Source organism: Dioscorea cayenensis, chromosome 5, assembly GCF_009730915.1.
Source record: "Dioscorea cayenensis subsp. rotundata cultivar TDr96_F1 chromosome 5, TDr96_F1_v2_PseudoChromosome.rev07_lg8_w22 25.fasta, whole genome shotgun sequence".
In the NCBI taxonomy this organism is placed as follows: domain Eukaryota; kingdom Viridiplantae; phylum Streptophyta; class Magnoliopsida; order Dioscoreales; family Dioscoreaceae; genus Dioscorea; species Dioscorea cayenensis.
This window is the reverse complement of record NC_052475.1, coordinates 4,968,458-4,994,743: the sequence shown is the minus strand read 5'-3', so window position 1 is coordinate 4,994,743 and position 26,286 is coordinate 4,968,458. Positions and strand designations below refer to the sequence as shown.

General features: G+C 34.9%; 1 long non-coding RNA gene across 7 annotated transcripts; it reads right to left on the bottom strand.

Annotated features, from left to right (window-relative positions):
- Positions 1-5,352: 5,352 nt before the first annotated feature.
- Positions 5,353-24,792, bottom strand: LOC120260393. 7 transcript variants are annotated; one of them, XR_005536390.1, is made up of 7 exons: positions 22,321-23,450; positions 22,116-22,203; positions 21,485-21,579; positions 21,308-21,390; positions 19,578-19,673; positions 15,771-15,878; positions 5,353-5,887 (listed from the first exon to the last, which is right to left on the bottom strand). It is a non-coding gene; the product is annotated as an uncharacterized LOC120260393 (long non-coding RNA). The 7 variants fall into 7 exon arrangements; XR_005536391.1 differs by lacking the exon at positions 5,353-5,887 and adding an exon at positions 14,451-14,700 and having other exon boundaries at positions 22,321-23,451; XR_005536394.1 differs by lacking the exon at positions 5,353-5,887 and adding an exon at positions 14,451-14,700 and having other exon boundaries at positions 15,771-15,838; positions 22,321-23,451.
- Positions 24,793-26,286: the final 1,494 nt, after the last annotated feature.

Below are 26,286 nucleotides of genomic sequence, written 5' to 3'. Positions count from 1 at the left end.
AACTAAACTTAAGGGAAAAATAAAGAATGTGAAAGACAGCCCATGAGCTTATCAAATTAGGTTCATCAAAACAGACATAGAATGCATGTGTCAATAGAACAGATGGTATATTTATCAAAAGTTTCAATACCAAATGCCTAACTAAAGCAGGTTTGCATTCAATACTTTGCAACTGTATAAGTCTGTACAGTTGCATAGTAAGTCCTAAGGAGATCTACCAATCCAAATATTTAACCTTGGTGTCTTTGGCTTTTCAATTGCTCTTTCATGACTAGATTAGGTGTAACTACAGCCTAAAAACATAAGTAATATTATATATATATATATACTGTGCTCTAGATCTTCATTTATTATTTTCCCACATCACTAGTGTATGTTTTGGACAACCCAAGCATATCAGTTTTTTTCTAATTAATAGACCTTAGACCTTTGAGGTTTGGAAAGATACCATTAAAAATTGGGTTCCTTCTCACTAGATTAAAAAGACCTATTTCACTCTTTTTTTTTCTTTAAGAAAAATAAGATAAAATTGCAAACACATTTCTTCTTCAGCAGGACCTTCTGCTATTCTAGCACTGTGCATAATGAGATTGTTATGACAAAATCTGACTAAAGTTGTTACATGGTATTTTTTTTCCCCTAGATTGGATATTATTGATATGTAGAGTCTTGTACATAGAAAGCATGTGCATATGTTTTTAATGCCTTAATTCCTATGAAGCATGAAATATACTTAGGTATGCCACGTCGAAGCTGTTCAGTGAGAATTATATTTTTAACCTCAATTCTGTCCAGTTTCGAGCACTATTAGACCAATTTTATCACTCTCCTGAGCATCATAAATTTGTAAGGCAGCAAGTTGTCAATCAGATTGGTCCAGAAAACATATCGAAACCATTCAATATCATATAGAAACCATATAGAAACCATATAGAAACCATTCAAAATCGCAACCTTAAAAAAATATATTACCAGAAAACTAAGAGCACTTCACCAATCAACAAGAAACCAAACCAGATCCTTGTTCACACACTTCTCAAACCAAAGAACCAAAGAACAAAGAACCAAAATTATAGAAAAAACTCAACATCAAAGACCAAACATCACAAGAAATAAAGGATTTAATAACAAAATTAAGAAAAGCACAAGCTGAAACATTTTCTAGTCTTGGAGATCTCTCCTCAATGCAGCAGGCCTCTGAGAAGGAATCAAGCACAAGACTCCCACGCCGTCCAAGCGTGAAGCCAATCAACTTGGTTCTTAGAATACATAAAAAAAAAAAAGATCACAAAATCACACATTCAATAAGGAAAACATTGAATAAATACTATTAAGCTTTATAGGGGATCAAAAGACAAAGAATAGAAGAGTGATACCTTTGGACTGTGGAGATACGACGGGATTGAGCAGAATGCACCGCCGAACTAATAAGAGGATGCGCGGCAATGGGGATTTGGATGGGACGGCTAACAGGAGAGGATGCACGATGGAGAATATAACCTAGACTAGGTAATGGAGACTGGTGGACGATTGGATGCATGATTGGATGCTTTGGCAATGGAGACGGCGATGCAGGAGCTGGAATTTGGAATCTGGGGGCCAGCGATAAGATGAAGAAGATGACCTAAATTACAGCAACATAAGACAAATTACCGGTGTTTTCTACACAAACGCCACTAAATCAAGTGTACCTTCCCAGTGTTTTCTACACAAACGCCACCATATCATGCTTAAACTCCCGGCGTTTGACAACATAAACGCCGCCCAGACAACACATTTCCCCGCATATCTCCTGGAGTTTTAGATAAAACCCCATTGATGTTCTCAAATTTTTCACGCCATCAGTTTCTAGTATTCCTGCGCATGCACATTGGCGGCGTTTAAATCACAAACGCCGCAAATGGAAAACCAACGCCGGCGTTTTAACAATAAATGCCGCAAATGTCTAATTCTTCAATACTAGCAAGAGCTTTTGTGGCATTTTACGATGAAAACATCGTAAATATGCCGGCGTTTATTAAAAACACCGCCATGAAAATGCCGCTAAAACACACTAATGCTGTAGTGAAAATAGGGCAAAAATTGGAAGCTCCTCCATCGTTATTTATCGTGGTGAATCTGTTAGTACTATTGTGCACCGCCTTAGGCTGGTAATGTCCCTTATCCATTTAAATACCATTATAATTGTTGCATCTGACTATTTAATATTTATTTATTATGTTGTTTTTTAGGCGGAGGAATTGGGTAGGTAGCCGACACCTAAAGAATGTTTTATCCGGACTCATGGAAGGAAATATGGCGCACTTGAGACTGGGCGTGCCACAGAAATTGTTGTACGTATAATATATTTTTTTCAAAATAAAACAATATTGGAGCCAAAAGATGAAAATTTTAGAAATTACATTTTAATTTGGCATGGTTCATTAAGATATATGTTCCAAAAATCAATTAAGCTAATGATTGTTGACATGCTATACCACTGAAGGAAATTTCCAAGTAAAAAATGTTGTGCTTTTGCCATTAAGAACAAAATATTTAACTTGTCTTAAATATTATATGAATGTAGATATACATATCTATATTGATTTATGTTTTTTTATCAAAGAATTTAGTTAAGAATATGATAGAGAAGGATCTTATTTTCTTTCACATTTCTTTCACATGTTGAGATAATGTTTGACTTGTCTTTTGTTGTTATTTTTAAGGTCCTATGAATATTAGCCACCAGGATATAACTCAAATTTTATGTGACTTAAGGTATGAAAACTGTTTAGAAATTTGTTTGCAATATCTCTATATTTGAGATTTACTTTCTTTAGTTCTTAGGGCCTGTATGAGCCTTCATGTTCCAAGGCTATGAGTTTAAATTTTGGATGTATGCCTAAAAAGTGAGATTGGTGATTGTCTGAAAGTTGATCTAGTGCAATAAAAAAACTTGAACCCTTGGTGCTAATCCTTTCTGACTGTACAAGCTTATATTTGTCAATTTACAATTTAGTGCTTTCCTGTTGAAACAAAAGCTATGTTTGATTGGTTTAAATGATTTCATTTGAATTGTTTCACATTTAGCAATTCACTTTTTAAGAGAAACTGCTAAACAAGAGGTATTGATAAGAGTTGCATGTTGTTATAGACCTAACTTTTACTTATTTTATGATAGGATTAAGGATAGAAGTTTTCCTTGCTTTTATATCTAAAACTTATGATATTACATTCACATATGAGATATGTAACCACAGATTTGCATTTTTATTATATATATCAAGTATTTGTCCAGTTTGAATGATGGCTAATAAGAAGGTTGTTTGAATAAAAATTGGGATATTAATATATTATTCATAAATATTGATGTGAATATTTTGAGTTTAAATTTTGTTTGATTTTGGATAACATTTATATTATCGTTTTGAAATGAAGCTCACTTGAGATGCAGGAACAATTTGAGAAAGCTATTGCAGACAAATGCAGTCAAGGCGTAGATGAGGATTCTATCAATCAAGATGAATTAAGGGATGAAATAGCTATTGGAAGTCATAACATAGTTGTAAGAAAAGGTAACATTCTTAGGCAAATATCCTCATCCAATTACAAGCCACGCTCAGGGCCTTCCGAATCAACTGAACAACTCCGCAACAAAGTTAAAGAGTTACAGGATGAGCTTGCCAGATCTCTCGCTGAGGCTAATGCTGAGTTGGCTCGACGTGAGTTATTTAAATCATCATTGCTTGCTGCACTTCGGGTACAAAGTGTTGATCTCTCTAACATACCTACTTCTGTTCGTACACCACATGCCCCTCGAACACCAACAGGAGCGTCCCAAACACATGTCGACGAGCACTCTCCAATGTTGAAGAGAGTTCGGGTTTTTCCGTCTACGGATAATTCTCTTGACGACTTTGAGGATGATGTAGGCCGGGACTAGGATGATGTAGAGGGTTAGAATTTTGTTGTATTTTGTTGGATGATGTAGGCCGGGACTAAGATGATTGTAATAACATTTATGTTTATTTTACTAATGCTACAGGACATTTTGGTAAATTAATGTAGGTTATGATATCAAATGAATCTACCATTATTTAGCAAAATAAATTTTAATTTTTGATGAAATAAATAAAATTATTCTAAATTCCGTGCCAAAATTCGTGACAAAAAATATGCTAACAATTATGTAAATTATAAAACCGTAACAACATTTGTGACAAAAAACCGTGCAACATATCGTAAAACCGTGCCAAAAACCGTGCCAAAAATCATGCCAAACCATACTGTTCCAAAAACCATGACAAACAACACCACCCCCAAAACCGTGTCAAACTAAACTGTGCCAAACTCCGTGACACGCAAAACCGTGTCAAAAACTGTGGGACATCAAACCGTTCTAAACACCGTCCCAAAAACCTTGACAAATCTAACCATGACAAATCCAACCGTGACAAATCCGACCGTGTCAAAAACTGTGACAACTTATACCATACCAAAAACCGTGGCAAATTCAACCATGCAAAAATCTGTGACAAAAACCGTGACAATATATATACACCATGCCAACAACCGTGTCAAAATATACCCCGTGCCAAAAATCGTGACAAACATTGTCACGGTCTATAAAACCGTGACAAATATACCGTGACCAATTAAATTATATTTGTCACGCATGTTATAGGCACGATTAAGATTTCGTACCAAAATCAATTTGTTATGGTTTTTAAACATAAAACCGTGCCAAATTCCGGTTTTTCTTATGGTGGAAGAAATATATGTTAAGATGAATAATAAATTAAATGAAATTATTATATAGGGGTGGGGAAATATAGCAAAGGATCACCAGTACTACCAGGTAGCACTCAAAGAATTTCTTACTAATAATAGGTACATATATTATGTTTATTTTTTTTTTTTCACATATTAATCAGATTGTTAAGACGCTGATTTTATGAAATTATGTTGCAGGTACCACTTTTATAATCTTGGGACTGGAGTGATTTGGTTTATCCAAAGTTTGTTGAGACCATATGAATATCCTTTGTTTATTGTTGTGTGAACATTAACCAGTTCTTTGATTGATAATTGTAATTTAAACACAAAAAAAAGAAAATAATAAAAATAAAAATACTCACTTCGTTTTAGTAAATAACAGTAATTTAAGTAAAAAAAAATTATTTGTTTTTTCTTTGTATTTTTTACTAGTGGTAAAATAATTTTGACCAAAAAAGAAAACAGTCAAATTTAATCTAAACCATTAGACCACTATTTCAACATTTTAAGAGAAAACTAAATTTAAATTTACTAAGACTAATGTAGTATTTCCTAAAAATTATTAACAAATTTAAGATAGTATAAACAAGAGATGAACTAAGTAACATACAAATAATTTAGCAAATAATGTACTTAAAAATTTGAAAAAAAATATAAAAACAGCACAAAACCAAACTTGATTTAACCCTCCAGTGATTCATTTGAAATTGCTTTGAAAGCCAATTCCCTAATAATCATCAGTAGCATGAGTAGAAACTAATATACTCAGAGTATTTAGTATGCCAGTGTTGTGTACAAATGCCTACTCTTGTCAACCTACATATTCATTCACATAAATACAGAGAAAGAAAAGTCGTCTTACAAATGGTAAATTTTTTGAACAAATGTAATATGTAATGTCATTGATCACAATGTGAATTATCTTAGAGAATAATCACAGTATAAGTAAGCCCTTTAAAAGAAACTCTTAGTTTACAAAGTTAGGATGCTAACCAATAACAATATTAACAATAATACCATCTTAAGAGCATGGTTCAATTGCAAGGATTTTTCAGATATTACTATGAAGATTCATAGAAAATACCCAGACCACAGCTGTTGAATAATTTTGCCAAGTGATCATCTCCCTCAACTGGTGCATATGGTAAGAAAAGACAAATAAATGAAGAACATTTGGGTTATGTTCTATAAATTGCGGTGCATTATTGAATGGAAGATTATGCATGGTAAAGGAAGTCTTGAAGGGAGAATCATCATCAGGACAAGAAAAACAGGAACAGTTGTACTGAAAACTTATTGAGATTAGAGAAACATCAAACAGTTACAAGATTAACCCAAAATTTTGTATGAAAAGAAAAGATAAATAAGAGAGATGTCTGTGCACCAGAATGATCAATTCCAAATTAATTCTGCAGAAATGAATCTACTCTTGGCAAGAGAACAATGCCATTGAAAGCAAGATTAACAAGAAAGGAAATTAAAAGCCTAGGCATAAGATGGAACTACACAGTATAATTTCAGCAAAACAACACAGAATAAGAAGAAAAGAAACAGAATAATGTTGAGAATCAATGGACACAGAAAAAGATCCCCAGAATAATTTCAGCAATCAAAACTACACAGAATAATGTGCTAGCTACGTACATCTTATAGTTACAGGTAGGAATGGAGTAATAGAAGAATGCATAGAAAAAATCCCTTGATAAACAAAAACTTGGAACTTGGAAGTAACATTTTATCGTACAAGTTTTCCTTTTTTTCCCATCAAATGCTTTTGTATCACAACAATTGCAATCCAATCTGCTAATTTTGTAAATAGTAATAAAAAGGAATTACTGCAAAAAGAATCACAACACATTAACCAACTTGGACTAATTCTATTAAGGATGGTATCTCAACACAAAATAATAAGCTTTAAATGTGCATGCCAAGGTTTATCACCATTGGTAGTTTGCAATGTTCAGCTAGGGTTTAGCTGTTGGGACGCAGTGGTTAACCTGGTCCATAGTCCCACGTCGCCTGTGAGAGCCAATCTCCCTAGTCTTATATATCCTAAGCCAATCCTTCCTTCTAACTCGAGTTATGGAGAAATTAGGGTGGTTGGTCCATGTATTAACATTAGCAACATGAAGGAACCCAAAAAGAATATTGCAACCACTTATCTGAAACAGAATATTCGCATCAATAACACATAACCCGCCAAGTATCAATAACCAAGGCAATGATAGCCCTCAAGATTCAAAGACACAATGTCATTCTGTTCCAGGCTTTGAGCAAAATAGATTGACAATGAAACTAAAAGGAAAGAAAATCTCATCTGATTAGCTCAGTATAAATCTGAGTCAATAAATTCTAAGTTAAATTCACCTTAGATCACACAAGGCTTCAATGCGTTGAGAATGAATGTTCACAAGCTTGCTTAGAAATAAATTGGACTGGTAAGGACAGGTCAAAGCTGATTGGCTTCACATCATACATGACTTGATTCTCTAAGTATTGGGTACAGAACTTTCAGAGACAAAAAGGCCACCTAAGACCAATAAGAACCACTAGGGTAGACATGCTATATATGGCTTAACAACAGCCCAAAAAAAAAAAAAAATTAAACAGTATCAAAGCCAACTGATTCATGAGCTTAGGGGGTGTTTGGATGTCAAGAGTGGAGTGGGAGTGAGAGGGGATTAGATGCAATCCCTTGTTTGGGTGTACATCATTGAGAGTGAGGGGGGATTGTGGAGAGAGTGAGACTCACCCATGTGAGTGAGTCTCAATCACCATGCTTTTGGGTGGATTGCCCAATCCTGGATATGGAAAAGACCTATATGCCCCTAAGTTATCTTATTATTATTTTCAATGTTATTACAAATATTTATTTTGATAGTTAATTAGTTAAATTTTTTTGAATGTGTTACACAAATATAATTAAAAGTATCTCATTATAGTTAATACCATTAATTAGCTAATTACTAGCTAATTAATAATATTAATATTTAAATATAATACTTATAACAAAATTATAGTATTATAAAATTAAATAGTTATTTTTTATAATTAATTAGTTCAATTTTTTTAATGTGTTACACGAATATAATTAAAAATCTCATTATAGTTAATATCATTAATAACTAGCTAATTAATAATATTAATATTTAAATACAATACTTATAACAAAATTATAGTATTATCAATTTAAGTAGTTATTTTTTATAATTAACTAGTTAGATTTTTTCAATGTTTTAAAAATTATAATTAAAAATAGGGAAAATTACTGTTCACCCCTCGTAATTTTCAAAACTTCCCAAAAACCCCCTCCTACTTTTGCACACCCCGGACGACCCTTCCCAGTTAGTGTTTAACTTCCCTTTTACCCCCTACCGCTCACTTCAAATGGGTCCATGTTGTGAAATCCCATTTTTGGCCCGAAAATGGTGGGAAAAGGCAAAGCCAAATCACATCATGTTCAACCTTTTGAAGGGCTTTTCGCTTGGTTTAACGCTTTAAATATTTTTACTAATATGTTTAATAATTATCATATCCGTGTAATACTTCCCATCTCCGCTTAACGTTGTCTTTACATGTACAACTATTCATATTAACGTGTAAATTCTCAAAAGTCTCGCAGTAAAAGCGGTGATCTTTTTCGCTTTGATCCGAATTCTCTGGCAGCGTGCACGTGGCGGTGGCAAGGTTATGGTATCCCGTGCATAAGAATTAATGACGGCATTAAAAATTTATGCACGGTAACATAATTTTCCTAACAACCGCTCGTTCTCATCGACCAATGTCGGCCATCGTGTGCTTTAACTTTTTCTCGGATATGAAGAGTCACCGCTTGTGGAATTCACACCATAAATAAACAGAAAGAACCCTCCCCTACTGGACAACCACTCCTCGCCGTCCTCATCATCCTCCTCCTCCTCCTCCTCGCTCCCTCCTCTTCCCATGGACAACCACTCTATCTCGAAAGGATGTTTCGTGAACCTTCTTCCTTATCTTGAGAATCATTTAGCCGCAATCACGCAACAAGTTAAAACTATCTTTTTCAGCTCAGTCGAAATGCTCTCATAATTGCCTGAATGCAGAGGATTCTTCAGCGGTGGGTGACGGGCAAGCAATTAAGCGAGCATTTCGACTTGGGTAAGAAAAGAAATTTTTCACGTATTTCGTGATTGCGGAGGATTCTCTTGAGGAGGGAGATCAGGAAACATCCTTTAAGGCGGAGGATCCTTTCGACTTGAGACTTTCTGTTACCATTTAAGAACATTACGTCAGTGTACAACTATTACGCATTTTGTGTTTAACTATCAGGATCTTCGTTTAAGTCCGACCATGACACATTGATTAATAGTCGTTTTCATGAATGTGTGTTGTTTAACCTTTTTTTAATGTTGTACGTTGTGCAGGTTGAAGTTGATGCGCATGTTATGCAAACCGCGTGATCATTCGAATGTCATGCACACTTGTTTTCGTTATACGAGGGTCGAGTCGTGAGTGTCCAAAGTCCGAGCGGACGTTGTAAATGTTGTAAATGTTGTAAATCTTTTATAAATAAAACGAAACAAGCTTATTTGATCGTGAACTTCGAAATTTAAACATAGACCTAGTAAAAACAAAACAATGTGGGAAACAAAAAGAACGTCATTGTAAACAATAGAAAATACGTAAATATGTTTAAACAGCGACAACGGTGTTTAAGAAATCGTGAGCTTCGTTTGCGACCGCCTGTGACCCGACGATGGCAGGGCCTTCGAGACCGACGATGACGAGGCCTTCGGATCGAAATCGTGAGCTTCGTTTTGCGACCGCCCGTGACTAGAAGGCACCTGGGCGGCCTAGGCGAAAAGAGGATCGAGTGCATGGCGTTTGATGTCCGCGAGTTACATTGCAGCCGCTGCCAAGGATCCGGTCACAATCGACGATCTTGCAATGAAAATCGCCACGACTAGGCATTGTTAATAAACCGACGATGACAGGGAAACATTGTGTATTGATGGGAACCTTTCCACATTTAAACTCTTACTCTTTACAACGAATTGAATGTATTTACACAGAGACATTGTTCTTTTAAACGGATACACTGTAATTTGAAATATTTCAACTGATGTTTAAACAATGAGTGCATTTAGTTAAACAGAGACAGTGTTATTTTAAACGGGTACACCGTATTTTGAAATATTTAAAACTGATGTTTAAACGATATATAGTATATTTAAACAATGAAAGTGAAATGTACACAATTACAACGTAAATTAAACAATGAAATAAAACCGAATGGAATTTAACCTGCTTTACAATTCAAAACAAACAAAATTTACATTAAGATACACAAGTCATGTTCTTCGAACACGAAAACAATGAATTGAATTTGTCCAGATTTACATTTGAAAAAATTGACAGTCAGATATACAGGACATGTTATTCAAAAACAAAATTTAACCCGCTTGTGACGACCCCCCTTTGTCATGGACTGGCCCGCCTCCCTCCTTAAGTATGCGGGTAACATACCGTATCCGAGGTAAGGAACGCCATGCATGCGGTATCCGTAACTCTCACCCTCACAGAATTGCTCGATAAACCGCATGACGCGTAGCGGCGCAATCGACGCTTCCTTGTTTTTGGCGTGGGGTTTCGTAGTCGCTGACGAGCGGGTACTTTTGTTGTCGCCGACTCGCTGAACTCCATATCGGCACAAAGGTCGAATAGATTCACTGTCGAGATATGCAAGTCGAGATTAGAATACCGATTTAAATACCAAACAGATATTAATCGGACATAATTAAAGAACTTACCATGTCCACCGCGTCCCTTATCGTACCCGGACACGAAGAATAATGCCTGTATTCTTGTTTATCATTGTCCGGGACGACGACATGGAAGTGGCCATTCATGATTATCGGGAGGATGACAATTTGAACTTCATGCGAGGTTGCGACGCGGCATCCCCGATCATAGCCATAATTGTGTCGTATGCGTCAGTCTCGCTTTGACATAAATAAGCGCAAGCTGTCCGATGATGGGCGGCGCTTCTTGTAAGGATATGGCTCTTTGCTCGGCGACTTTTGTATGATGCATACTGAAAGCGTCCCATCACATCATCGGTGACCATCTCCTTCCCTCAGCGTCATGTATAACTGTCATCGCTGTGAAATGGCGGACGTCATTCTTCCACACGACGATGCTTGAGGTTAAACGATATGTATATATAAGACCATATTGTAGAATATTTAAATGATATTATCAATTGTTACATGATATTATATATAATTAAAGCGATAAGTATAAAACTTAAATGATAACATAAAGGTATTAAACACTATTAAGAAATAGTTAAACACTATAAGAAACTCTTTAAACAATAACATAAAAACGTTACACTTACCCGTCCATAGTGCAGTTGAGGAAGATCCTCATCAACTCCCTCGCTCAGATGTTGTTAAGACGACTCAGAGCCAACCCATTTCTTCTTCTTCAGAATAAAAGCTTTCCGAGCCGTCTGGTCCAATTTTTGATTGGCCTTGATCATCTCTCTCGTTGCTCGGTCGGGGTCTTCATCGAGCATCTTCCTTCGATGCGGGGGACGATGGCGACGAAAGCATCAGCTGCAGAACACATCCTTACATGGTTGTTCTTGTTGTGGGATTGTGTCCGGCTTTGTCATGCATCTTGTCGGCCACGCCACGCCACGGCAAGCGGATTCGACGATCTTCTCAACCGTGGCCATGACAACGAAAGCATCATTGGGAGACACACCATTAACTTGTTCTTGATCTTCAGGATTGTGTCCATCTTTGATGCCGCAATCTCGGCAGCCGGTTCCACCGGGTCGACGATTTCATCGAGAAGAGAGTCAACGACCTTCTCAACCGCAGCAACGGCCACATCATCTACGATGTCCTCCACCGTCGTAGCCCATGTCATCAACGACGGCATGACTCGATGACATAGCGGTCACCGATGGTGTTGCTATTGTTTCATCGTCGATCCCCGGCGGAGACAGAGGCGATTGTTCTCCTCTTTTTCGCAAGTCTCTTCGAATGTGGCCGCCTTTGGAATGACCTTCCCGATGATGTCGTCGTCGTCAAATTCCCGACGCCTCGTTCGTCCCGGTGCTTCGAGTTCTTTTCGAGGGATGGCGCAGCCGGTTGTGAAACGTCCCTTCCGGCGCCTCCACACGAGCGACAAGCCGAGGAAACTTCGGTCATCAATATCCGGCATGCTCGCGTAAGAGTTGCGGTGACATCTTCGCCCAATGTCACCGGTGAGGGCTGCCACGAGTCGGAGGGGCGCCATGGTCGGGGGACTGTCGTTGTTGTGGTAGGGGGTTGTTGCTGATCGGCGGGTAGGGGAGGGCTTCTCGGCGTCGAGGAATCGCGTGGCGTGGTGGGGTGGAAGTAGGAGAACGCCGTCCCAGTACGCACGATAGAGCCGCCTCTCATCCCTCGCCTTCGAGAAAGTGGTTCCGGGAGCAATGGCATCCATCCGTCGGTTGGCCCCAACAAATATTTCTTCTTGACGATTACAGGAACCATCTCAGAAACTAACATATGTAAACCAAACAATTTCAGCGAGATCATTCATTTTACACTATAAAAACTATATTTAAACAGAGTGTTTATATATTTAAACGTTATAGAATATAATTAAAGCGGAGAACAAAATAATTAAACCCGGTATGAATAATAGTTAAACGGTAAATACTAAAGTTAAATGCTAAATAAAATGTTTAAACATTAAAAACTTATGTTAAACATTGTCCATGATTTATTACCTCTTTTCCATCGAGCGATGACAAGCTCGTTTCTACCGTCGCTTGCTTCCGGTAAGTACTTTCACCGTAGTACAGCATCCTTGGGATCTTGCCAAAACGGACTTTCTTCCCCGCTCCGGTCATCTCGTAGAAACCGGGACGTTAAGCGCGACCGAGCAACCCTTAATGTACCCTCGTGTTGGTCTTCTTCCCGGCAGCATCTATCTTGCACTCGGGCGGCCGCTATGGAATATCCTCCATAAGCCACTTGTGCGTCGCTGCGCCCATCGCGTATCGCCCCATGGTCGGTAGATCATCGACGTAATCAACGATCCGATTCGAACCGAGCATGATGTATTTGAGAAGAGGATCTGTCCCCATGAGGTACACCATCAGGAGTTTGACAAAATTATCTTCTTCTCCCTCTGTCGAACAAGTTGCACCGAGTGCTCTTGATGGAGTCTCTGTGTCTCGTGAGGTCTTTGATAGATCACCGCCCTTGACCGACTGGTTTTCTTCTTCGAAAGACCATCTGCGTCGCCATCGCAACGCAGACCAAGAACGAGGGCCACATCTTGAGGCCTGAAACTCAGTAGGCTTTCCCCGATCCTGAATTTATTGGTGCGACCATCGTATGCCTTTTGCAAAAAGAGAATCAAGAAGGGGCCCTCTCTTGGTATATGGCTTCTAGCTCGATGAGCAGCGCAAAGCGGTGTCCAGTCGAATAATCTCCCGAGTGTCGAGGGGTCATGTTATTTTTCAATTCAGCTAAAGTCTCCACTACCGGTGTCAAATAGCATCGGCCATTAACTAGGTTGACCGCCATAATCACAAGCCTGCGACAATAACAACACATTCAATATGCAATATTGACAAAAGTTTAAGCGGAAATATAAGGTTTTAAACGGTAAACTCTCGGTTATTAAACAGAGATATAAAATATTAAACAGAGATATAAAATGTTAAACAGAGACCCATTTTGTTAAACAGAGACGAGAATACTTAAACGGAGACAACAAATGTTAAAGCTGTAACATCTCATTTCTTAAACGTCAACCTCATTTGTAAAAGCGCAACCATATCAAAGCGAAAGCGGAAATGTACATTATAAATATTACACAAATCATAACAATCGAAAAACTAATTCGATAGTGTATACATACGAAAATGAAAAAAACAAAAACAAAACCCCAGTGAGAAATCTCCTCGCAGACTAACAAAACCCCGAGTGAGAAATCCCCTGCAGACTTCGATATCTTCCAACAAAAAGCAGGAGCACAAAAACAAAACCGAAAAAAATCTTTCTTTTAGTAACGGAGCGATTAACATAAAACCATACTCAATACCTTAGATTTCAAACCGATGAAATGCCAACTAGTTACGCTGGGGACTTCTCCTTCGAGATACTCGGGTGGAAAGGGAAAAGTCGATGAAATGCCGATTCAGAGGCTTTCGTCGGTAGAGACAACTTCGGAGGCAGCTCGAAATGGAAAAGGCGAAGGCGTGAGTTGAGAAAAAGCAATTAAAGCGGCTCCAATAAATTCGTCTCTCGGGGTTACCCTACGGAAAACCGCCCACTACCTCTCAAATCGCCGAGATGGGCTGCGACCCACGACTCCCCCATGCAAGGGCATTTTTCGTCCAAAAATTTGAAACTCACTCCGTTCACATCCGTTACGGGGTTTGGGGGTTTGAAAAACATAGACTTTAAAAGGAGGGGGTTTTTGGGGATTGCAAAACTAACGGGGTGTTTTTGGCAATTTTACAAACTTAAAGGGTTTTTTTGGCAATTTCCACTTAAAAATAATTGAGTATATTTAACATCATTAATTAATATCTAATTAATGATATTAACATCTCATCCCAAAAATTAGATTGAAATTATAGTATACTAAAATTAAATATTTATTTTTCATAATTTAAATATATATATAATTAAAAATAACTCATTATTATATATACAATATCAATTATATGGATGAGGGTCATAATTGTCATTTTATCATATTCACTTTCTTTACTTTTCCCATTCCCAATAAATTACACTCTCTAAACCTTACCAATCAAATACATTCTTCATTCTCACTCCTCCATTACCCCTCATGTCACTCCTAATCCACTCCTCCTTCAATCCATTCTTGGCATCCAAACACCCCGTTAGTAGCAGGACTTGGAAGACTGTTAGCCTGAGGTTGTGTCTGATATCATGAATACAAATATATGATAAATGCAGAGAGAAGAAGATTTAGAAACATGCAAGCCTACAAAATAACCCTATTCCTACCAAAGTGTCTCAAATTTATCATAACTATGCTAAAATTAAAGCTCCCTCAAAAGAGTGAAACCTACTGCTTGCATGATATACTTAGTTTACATCCCCTAAAAGCTTGACATGGCCTTCTGATATACCTTTAATATAAATTGTAGCACTTCTGTTGCAACATTACTGTATGATGAGTTCCCCCAGCCTTTGTATGGAATCTTAGTTCCCTCGTATTCCAAGCTGGACATACTTTATTTGCTTTTGAGGAGATTATTTATGGTAGTAGCATATCTTAACTTTTTGCTTGAACAAGAGACTAGCTCCTAAATAACTTATAGATGAGACCAAATGCAACATGTATAGCACAATAATTTCGCAACAATCCAGGGGGCATGGTTTGAACAAATTAAGCATGTTTGTTGGATATGCATTAGCACACAATGTTATTAACATGTAAAATTCCTTCATCAAACAAGAATTCTAATCCAATTAAAAGATCACGAAACAAAAAAAGAAAAAAAAAATTGCTACTGAATAAAAGTACGAGCGCAATCTTAACAACAAATAAACATAAATTTATATAACTAGAATTACAAACCAAAATAAAAGCGATAAAACCTGAAGTAGCACATCTAGCCAAAATGATTTCTATGTCTTTCAGATACAGGGGCAGACATAACTAACTATTGGACAAAACAACCTGAAATGTTTCCAACACCCAAGTCAGACAAGATGAATAATTAATTTGATCAGCTAGGAAGACTTGGCAAGTTGGCATCTGTAAGATATCCCACTACTATGGGAAAGTAATGTATACTCACTAGTAGTGAAGTCGCAAGAACAATTATCACCTCATAGTTCATGCCATTTAGATAGAATATTTTAGGTTCACACCAAGCTAAGTAGCTAACATCAATATTTATCAGAACATAACTTTCCTGTAGCTTCCTAATAGGAAAATGGTGGTTTGAGTGATTTATAAGTGTATATGGATCAGGTAGCTACCTGCTTGTCTTGAGGAACAAAAGAGTCTGTTTTCTCTCCAAGTATCCTTTCAACCTCTCCAATACATCCTGCTTGCGCAAAGGCATTCATTACCTTCTTACAGGAGCACTGACACCATAAATGGCGGTTGAAGTACAATGTATTTTGAGTAATAACAAAATGTAAGAGTTTTACATTATTTATGTACTTTCATTACAAAATAATTTTTTAATTAATTACACAAAGTAAAAAGCTTCGTGTATCCTCATCTTCAAACCTCTTGATCTTTAACCATGAATTCTCCAAAATTTGCAAAAACATATTAAAAAAATCCAATCTTATTCAATCAAAATCCAATCTTGTATTTAGAATGACCAAATAAAACCTACACACAATACACTAATTTTAAAAAAACTTAATTGCAAATCTGATATTTTCAAAGGGCAGAAAGGTAAAAACAGGCAAGCAAAAAAACAAAACAATCTAATACAATGTTAGTAGACCGATGCCTTAATGCACTTATCAACTAAACTAGATCCTTAACATCGGCATATGAAAACTAATTTCTGTTCACACATGTATGATGAAATTTCCATTCTAATGAAAGCACCTAGACCTACAAGCAAAACAATGTGAATGCAAACTTTTCTGTCTTAATAACAATTACACATAGTTCATAAATTTGCCAAAGATTAGAATTGCAAAATTGGACATACAAACATGAAATATAACAATTTGCATATGCACAAGCCAAAACATACATATACAAAGAAGAAAACAGGAAAAAAAAAATTGTTCCTGTGAATGTCTTCTGTGAGACAATGAATTCATTGCTTATTGGGACTAGCAGAAGCATAAAGCACTTTACTAAATTCAAATTACCTAAAACTAAACTATTAAAAAAAATTCTTGACAAAATACTCCGGCAATACAAACTATCTAGCTAGAGACAGAATATCCAGAACCATGGGGCAACTACAACCAGAGACATTGCCTAAAGACATTAATCAAATGACAAACAGAACCGCAAAATCATCCTAAAACTAGCCGTTGCCATATGTAATGACGCCATTAACATAAACCCCAAGTAATAAAAGCATTTATATATATTGCTCATATGCAGATATTTAAGGTGATTCAAAAGGAAGATTGGTATAAGCCAGATGTCTTCCTGTATAAAGATTTGATAATAACTTTGGCGAATGTCTGGATATTCTTCTGGAATATCCAGATAAAACAAAAAAAAATGCAGATTTGACGAATAAAAAAGCAACAATCCTAAGATATAAAATGTACCAAAAATCAAACATGTACCAAAAACATCAAATCTTTTTTAACAATGTAGATAATAGAAGTTTGCAGTCACAACATAAGCATCAATTCATGAAGGTCTAGATATAACATGCACCAAAAATCAAGCAGCAATCCTAAGATGATATTTGATGGACTTGAATTCTTCTAATTGGTGTGGAATTTAAAAAATCTAACAAGGAAAAATTAATACAAAACATCAAATCTTACAAGGTAGCTGAATAAAGCCTGTCTCATATTTTTCCTACTAGTTTATAGGGTTATCAATAGAATAATTGTTAAACGTCCCATTCTAATTAAAAATCGGTACTGACTGCACTGTCTATTAATTGAATATAATAATAAATCATCAATAGTAAAAATGATGATTATTAATCAATATATTATCTAAAGAATACATATGGGAACGCCTAAATTTTCTGGCAAGTAGCAAGGACAATTAAAAGAAATTCCATGTATGACAAAATTACTAAAAGAAAGAAATAAATTCCTTCTCATACATGGCACTCAAATGCATTAATGCATGCATATATTCCAATACACTCCTTAAATGAATCTCTTTTCAATTACCATTAATTAGTATTAATTTCCACCAATTACAACCAATTAATAGCACTCAATTTATTGCCTATAAATACTAACCCAAAAAGAAAATCTTGACACACAACAATCTTAAAATAAAGAAAATGGAGAGATTTCAAGCAGCCATTTCTCTTGTTTATCTTGCAGCAATTGTTACCACCTTTCTTTAAAGCATCATTCTTGGAAGCTCATGCAATTGGTTACAGTGATGATGCTGAACAAAAGTGGCAAGGACTTCTATGGGAAGAACGGTAACACAAGTGGCAACCCACGTTCAGAATTTTTTATGAATTGTTCCCCTAGTACAGCCTAATTTTATTAGCCCACTAATTCCTTCAACATCACCATGAAATCATGTTTGTTTTCTTCTGAGTGTATTATCACATCAGAGTCTGAGCAAATATAGTCCACCTGCTAATGGCAGCTTTAGAGTCTCAGACAAAATATATATTGATGAATTGCTAATCAAAGTCTTAGTTTCTCTATACTTATTACAAATTAGAAACAATATTTTTTAGAGTTCTAGTCATTCTTTCAAGATTTATAGAATCATTGCTACTGTTACTTATTTTTTTTATTAACTTGTTTTTGTCTGTCTACTTTGTCAGAATGGTTGTTGTACTTGTTGTGTATGACTTTTCAACTTAGCAACATTTCTTTGTTCTGCTAACTGTAGTATCATTGATAATCATCTATGTATCGTGGAGGTTATGTAATCACTGTCATCACTCTCTTCTTAATCTATACTCGTGAATGCAAAAGCACACATCGAATTAAGTGTTTGTGAGAATTAGATTATTGATGCAACTCTTGTTGCAACAGTTGTTCTACTAGTTGTAGAAAGTGCCGCATAATATGACTTTATTGCAATAGCCGCAGCCTGCAATATCATTGATATTATCTATATGGAGGAGAATATGTCAACAAACTGTCACCATTCTAGTCTTAATCAATATTTATTCATGTTATCTATTTAAGATTTCATTTCGAATGACAGTATTGATACTTGCTCTTGTGGCAACCACAGTTGTAGAACAGTGATGAACAGTATAACTTTGGTATTCTGGATGTGGGATCCTTGGTGGAATCTAATTAAAAACTCCTTTATGTCTTGTTTGCAACATCAGTATTAGTGAATTTTGAAGATTTTTTTTTTAATGCAGGTTAAACATGTTTTACTGATAAATCATTTTACCAATTTTGCTCTGCAAGTTTTTTTTAATTTTTAACTAAAGATTATTGTCTCATATGTTAAATAAACTGTGAAGATGAAGTAATTAATGATTACTACAGTTCATTTTTCTTGCCAGGTGGAGAGCTAACTTTTTTAATTTCCTTTCTTATGTCCTTTAGGGATAAGCATCTAATCTATTTTTAGCTCTAATTGCATCTGACATGGAAATAGATCATTTTCTTAGCTTACAAACTTATTAAAATTTATATCCTCCTTTTGTCGGCTAAAATTTATAAAAGTAAGAACCATATGGACCTCTCATCAAACTCCTGGTGAGGATTCTCTCTCTCTCCTATTCTCATGAAGTATCTGATAAAAATATCATATCAAATAAGAAGCTGGAATTCAGCCACGTCATGAACCAATTAACACTCACAAAGGAATTGGATCTTTCCTTTACTCTGGTCATATTTCTATTGCAAAATGACATTGGGATTACAATGATGGTTTATATATGTCTTGCATATGCAGCAATGGCTCCAGTGGTGGAAGTGGTGATTTTTTTGCTGGTTTATATATGTCTTGCATATGGCATATGCAGCAATCATACTTAACTCTTAATCACACTCTATCTAAAACTCAACAACAACAACAACAACAATACATACATATAAATACAGAAGATAAAAGAAACCACAAGATATAACACATTAAAATCAACGAAACCCAATAACATTAAGATCAAAGAAGGGTTTCAATACCTTGGGATCATGAATGAAGCTTTGGCTGGACCTGGAGGTGACGGGGGGAGCTCGCCAGTGCAAGACAGTTTCAGACACTCGATGATCGTCTAAAGCCTACAAAGCAAAAGATATTATAAAAAAAATTTCAGATTTGACGAATAAAAAATTTCAGCTATATATATACATATATATGACTAAACTTGCAAATAAAAGCCTATTAAATTTATTCATCAAATCTGAATTACAAATCAGAATTAGATTAATTTCAAGCATTTTCGATAGAAAAAAGTTCAGCTTATAAAGATTTCTCAAGCAAATAACTAAACCAATACCTTTATCGAAACTAAATGTCTGTATCACTAGAAATCATAACACAATGAATTTCCTCAAAGTTTACATCCACAATGAATTTCATCTACATCCCATTCTTTAACATAATTATTGTTTTCTCTTCATCCATTTGAAATATGTCTGATTGTATTATGCATAAACCGATGAAATTTAATGTCAGAAAGATTTGCATAATTCAACAATTCGCATAAATAACAAGAGATGAAATCAAGCAAATGTCTACTCTTCTCAACTCTGCAGAAAAATTGCTGAAAAGGAAAACCAAAACATTACTGAGAGATCAAAACATTCTTATCAATCCAACACAATACAATGGCAATGCTATCATAAATAATACACAGAAAAACAAATTTGACAATGTCTTAAGTGCCTCAAGTGAGGCAGAAGCAGAATTCTAAAGAGAAATAAATGATAGATCAAAAAATAAGTTGTAGACTGCATTCTACAACTACTTAGAAGTTCAATACAGCAATATCAGTAAAGGTAACATAACAAAGTCATGCAACATTGCTTTTATCATGGAATCAATACATGTATTCATTTTGCTGAAGAGTTGAAAATAAAATATCATAAAGATTTGCCATCATATGTTTCTAAACATTTGTTTATATCTGTTCATATCATGTTCAGAAGATCCTAATTCCAAAACTTTAGCTGGTAGATGTTGGTGAAATTTACTCATCTTTCTCTCTAAACTCAATCATGTAATCCTTAACTTGGCTATTGTATTTTAACGCAATTCTCTTAATAATTATAATCTAATATAGAACTAGATGTAATTAAAAAGAAAATAAGAGTTAAGCTATAAAGTTCGCCTACTGCATGATTGATTGATTACAAGCCACTGATTGACTGAAGAAACATGGGCATTATTTTCTTTGTATATATAAAGCAAGCTATAATATAGAGTTTTCAAAAGAACAAAAAATAAAAATTTGAGTTTATCATATTATTCAAGTGGAAGTGAAACAGAAAAAGCATGGCCATGAATAATGGAGGAGAGAGTAACATCTTATGCATATCCTTAATTTAGAAATAATAGTTTTGAAGTGGTGATATTACTCAAATGATCCTGCAATTGTTTGCATAAATGAAATGTATGTTTCATTAGTTGAAGACAACCTAGGCAACGGCCATTGTTTAATTGCAAGCTAACTGGGTATCACTGTTGCCCATGAACCATGTCTGTTGGCGAATCTGACCTTTATGCTCAGTTTTACCAAATAAGTTTCTTATTCTTGTAAGATAAGTTCATATTCTTGTAATAAGTTTCTTATTCTTATAAAATAAGTTCATATTTCTTATAATAAGGGGCCAATCTCTAACTTATAAAATAAGTTTCTTATTCTTGTAAAATAAGTTCATATCATGAGAGATGATAACAACAACAACATTACCTGAGCTTCAATGGCTTTGATCAACAAATCTTGACAGCCTAGAGTTGAAAGTTCTCCAAATTATAGCACCAAAGCAACAACCTCTTTGGAAAGCAAATTTAGGAGGATCAATACACAAGGCTATAAAAATTAGCAAAAGTTAAAAATATGCAAATAGAAACAGCTAGCGAGACACACCTAAATAGTGTTCACTATCTAGCACTTCTAGGATGTGGTGGTGGTTAGCAACTAATTAGCCCCATCTGCTTCAAGTTCCTCGCATCTCCTCTAATCTATATACTTCAAATCATTAGTATAAACACACACACACACACAAAATATTGGTATTCATACAAAATAAACCCATAAAACATCATACCCTCAATAATTCAGTCTAAATATATATATAGACCTTGATTAATTTTTTTTTTCTTCTTTGAACTCAAATGTTTCTTGTTTTATTTGAAGTCAAATGATGCTTTTATTGTGTATAGAAATTCAAAATAAATATGCAGTTTTTAATCACGTTTACAATGAACAACACAAGTCAATAAATATGCATTCCTTGGCTTGGTGCGGCCGGTGCATAGCAATGGTTGTTTTTCCTAGTGAAGAGAAACAACAGAAAATAACAACACAAAGACCAAAAAATTAGGCAAATTAAATATTAAACTTTGAATCATGCAATCTCACAAATCAATCTGCTCAAGTTATCAGGTAATTATAAACAAAATGAAGTTTATAGTAATGATCAATGATAAGGGGAATCACAAGATCAAGATGTAGTGAAATCACTACAGCTTCCCTAGGCTCCTTAATTGGAACAAACCTTGCTGATTTCTGTGCACCAACACTCTTATCCAGAACACACTTTGTTAGAATATTATCATTGTATTCTGCATCTTCAGGTCTTTTATCTGTGACACAAATTTTTAGAAATCAGATCCATTAGCAACTGAATAGGAGTAATGAATGTAGCCTTTTTATTGATCATAAAAGCCAAAATCTAAATTGGCTCATTTATAATCCCTTACCATCAGCTGTGCCTATCACCCTTTCAAAATTAATTATAACGCCCCAGGTAATGTCATGGACATCTTCCTTTAGACTTCTACACTATTGCAGGAAATCATAATAGTCTTTCACAGTCTCCTCTTCTTCAATTACAATTGAGCCCCATTCTGCTTCCAGTTCTTTGGCTTGCTTCTGCAGGATTCAAAGGGCCATGAAAATTTTAACAAAACAATAAGAAAAAGCCTTTGAATTTATTTTTACATCAATGAAGTGTGTAGATAAGATCACTGCATTGAAGCTTCTAGGCCAGTAATCATTCTTTTGCATGGTTAAAATGATATGTTCCCCTTGCTATCAAGGCAAGAATAGGGAGACTCTAAAACTGGACAAATAATAGAGGCATGAAGTGATATAGACTCTGGATTGGAATAGGATGATCAAGGGACTGGTTTTGAGGTTATGTGAGATATTTATGTCAAGAGCTATCAAGATACATTTTACAAGGGTGACATAATTTAAAAAAACAGTGAGGTTGCAGCATCATGCAACAGTAATCCAGAGTAGATGAAACAAGCAATAAGAAATTCTTAGCAAGATCAAAGTATGCTTATAGGATCAAGTAGAGCACTTAATACATGGCTTCTCTAGTCTTTGAATTGTTAATCCACGAAACCCTCTATTCATATTGGCCTTTCATTTTAGAGACTACTATTAAAATACAGCACCTTGACCTTGTCTTGCATGCTTATACTAATGAAATCACACATACACAAAAGCAAGACTATTGGTAAAATTTAGGATCGTAGACTTGTGAAAGACAACTGCAAAGAGAGCAAATTATGGTAGGACTTGAGCTCATATTTTAACCCTGCATCTTCCTCAAACTAAGAAATCCAAATCCAAAAAAATTTAGGAGATGGATGTGAACCTTGATCTACTATTGAAGATACGGAAAATTTACATCCATGCCTACTGCAAGATCAATATGAAATTGTAGTGTCAATCGTATGTGATTCTAAGGTCTTTATCCAAACAAATGGCAAAATATGAAATACCCTTAGTAGATTTGGAAGGATTTCTCAATGTTTACTATAGTTTATTTTGGAGATCAGATAGTTTTGATATTTTTTTAAAATAATTTATTTCAGTTAATATTTTAAAACAAAACAAAATATAGGAACTTATTGAATAATTTTTAATTTTTTTATTCAAATATATAATATATTTTAGTGGAATCATAACTTATTATTAGGAAGAGAAAACAAAGGAAAGGAAACTAAAATTAGCAAGAGAATTAAAATGAAACTTAGACTAAGAAGATGCAGACAAGAGTAAGAGGTGCTTGTCTGTGTCCAATCAATATGAGGTTGATGACTGATGTTAATAATCTAACTAATTTAGAAATTGATGCTAAATAGACCATCAAGTGTTATTCATGAAAAGTTACTCAAAAAAGATAAGATTGACTCTCCGAGTCTTTCCAACAAAAGTCAACAAAATAATAACATTGATAATAATAATAAATCGAAGATTAATAAAGCACAATAACAAGCAAAATTATAAACAAAAGTTATAATTATTTATGGCGAAAAAAAATAATATGGCCTGAGAGATTAATTGTCATCATCTCATGCTGCATTTTAATTTCAATGAATGATGTTATATGCACTGAAATATCTAACGAAAAACCTGAAAACAAACAGAATTACAGTAAAAATCTCAGGAAAAAATATAAAAATGACATTAATATTATCAGTAAATGCTAGAAGCTTGTGGATCTAATGAAAAAAAATGGCAGATTACAATGTTAATACTGGAAAAACAAAGAGAAATTAGCATCTCTAACTCTCTGTGGACTATATATGCCGCTAGCTCTTCCTGCAAATCAGATAGCAAGGAAGCACATCATCACAGCAGTCACAGCAGAGAGAGCACTTGAGAAACAATTAATTTCAATCTAGCTAATGATCCATAGAACGATGATCAACAGTCCCAGATGAGATGACAATGATATAAAGCTAGCTAGAATTACAGTAAAAATTGCAAGAAATCATATTAGCAGAGCTCGCGCGAATTGATAAAACAATCGATTCAACAAGCTAAAATTACTGTAAAAATTTCAAGAAATCATAAGGAAAAATCAGCAAAGCTCTAATTGATAATGATCTAAAGCAAGAAATGGCATGAAAATTAGCAAAACATCACTGGGAATTAAGATCACCTGAAACCCTAGAAAGAGAGAGAGAGAGAGAGAGGAAGAGAGAATGAGAGAAAGATGGAGAAATGGGGCGGGTAGTGAAAGTGAGTATTTATAGGGGGGATGAAGAGCTAGCACGACCACGGCGAAGGAGACCGCTTAAACGACGCCCTTACTGAAAATTCTAACAGAACCAACTCCGTTATCAGTGGAGGCGATCGTCGGTACGGCAGTGCGGTGAGGGATCGTCGGTGCGGCGGGGCGGTGCGGCGATCGTCCGTGTGGCGGGGCGGGGCAGGGGCGGCGAGGCGAAGATCGTGCGAGAGAGAGAGAGAGAGAGAGAGAGTTGTTTTTTTTTAATTTGTGGGGGCTTTTTAAAGCCGGCTATAATTTATTTTAAAAAAAAATATATACCACATAATGGAGACGGTTTTTAATAACCATGTCTATAAAAAAAATTATCTGATTTTGCTCGCCCTTCTTTTTTATAAAATTTAAATTTGTATGAAAATGACTATTTTATCCTTTTATTTGTATTAAAATTTATTTTTATAGTACTTATTTAAAATATAGTTTATTTTATCTTAAATTTAATTTAAATAATTAAGACTAGAATCATATAAATATATAGTTTTAATTGAATTCGAATCAAAATTCTAATCTCAATCAAACTATATATGTTTTCTAGCACATTTATAAAAACTAGTTTTAGCACCTTAATTTATGAGATAGAAACCCATAAGGAGAAGAAAAAGAAGAAACTTAGTGGAAGAGTGAAAAAGAAGAAACCCCGAGGAAGAGTAAGAAGAAGAAGAGAAGAGGAAGAGCAGTGATAATTCTATCACAGAGTGAAGGTCTGAAAATATTAATTTCTTTTTTTATATATATTTAATGATTATTATTGATATACTTTCAACTATATTACATCATACTTCGGTACCCTATCTCGCTACCTCAACGAGCAAGGTGCCAGAGCATCGCCACCTTCTCTCACCGGCACTTGCCTGGTGGAGCTCAAATATCATTTCTCATGCTACTAATAAAACTCAGAGCAAAAAATGTTATTTACGAAACTTAATATCTATTTTTTTTTCCTATAATAATTATCTAAAAAAATGTTTTTTTATTAAAAATTTAATTAAATTTTTTTAGTAAAGTAGCATCTAAAAACCGTAATATTCAGGACATATTAATGTTTAGAAAATAATGAAAATAAAAAATAGCATGTCAAGTATTTATTACAATATTCTTATTTAGATCCAACCTAAGAACCAAATAATTCTTAGTTCTTTTTAGCTAAAGAAAAAAATATATTCTGAATTTTATTTTATTTTTTTAATAAACTTGACTAATGAAATTTATTACTAACAAAACATTATTATTTTTCAGGAATTAATTGTTTTACAATGTCAGGGCTAATCAAAAACATGTTTGATTGGGTTGGTAAGTATAATTTTGATGACGCCAGTGATAATGACGATGATAATAGCACGATCTATTACACCCATCGCAAGGGCGCTCTAAATATGTCAAGGTATTTTTAATAAAAAAAAAACTTTCGAGTTATTTTAATTTTTTAAAATAAGTTAAATTATTTAATTTCTCAATATTTAATTATACGTTGTTGAATAATAGGATGGCATCTGAGCATGCAAGGGCATCGAGTGAAGCACTGAGAAGAGGAGACAGAAACAAAGGATGTCGTTTGAGTTCAATGGCACATGAGGAAAGCATTTGTGCTAATAAATTGCATCAAAAAGCAGCTGAAGAAATTATGAGAAAGACTAAC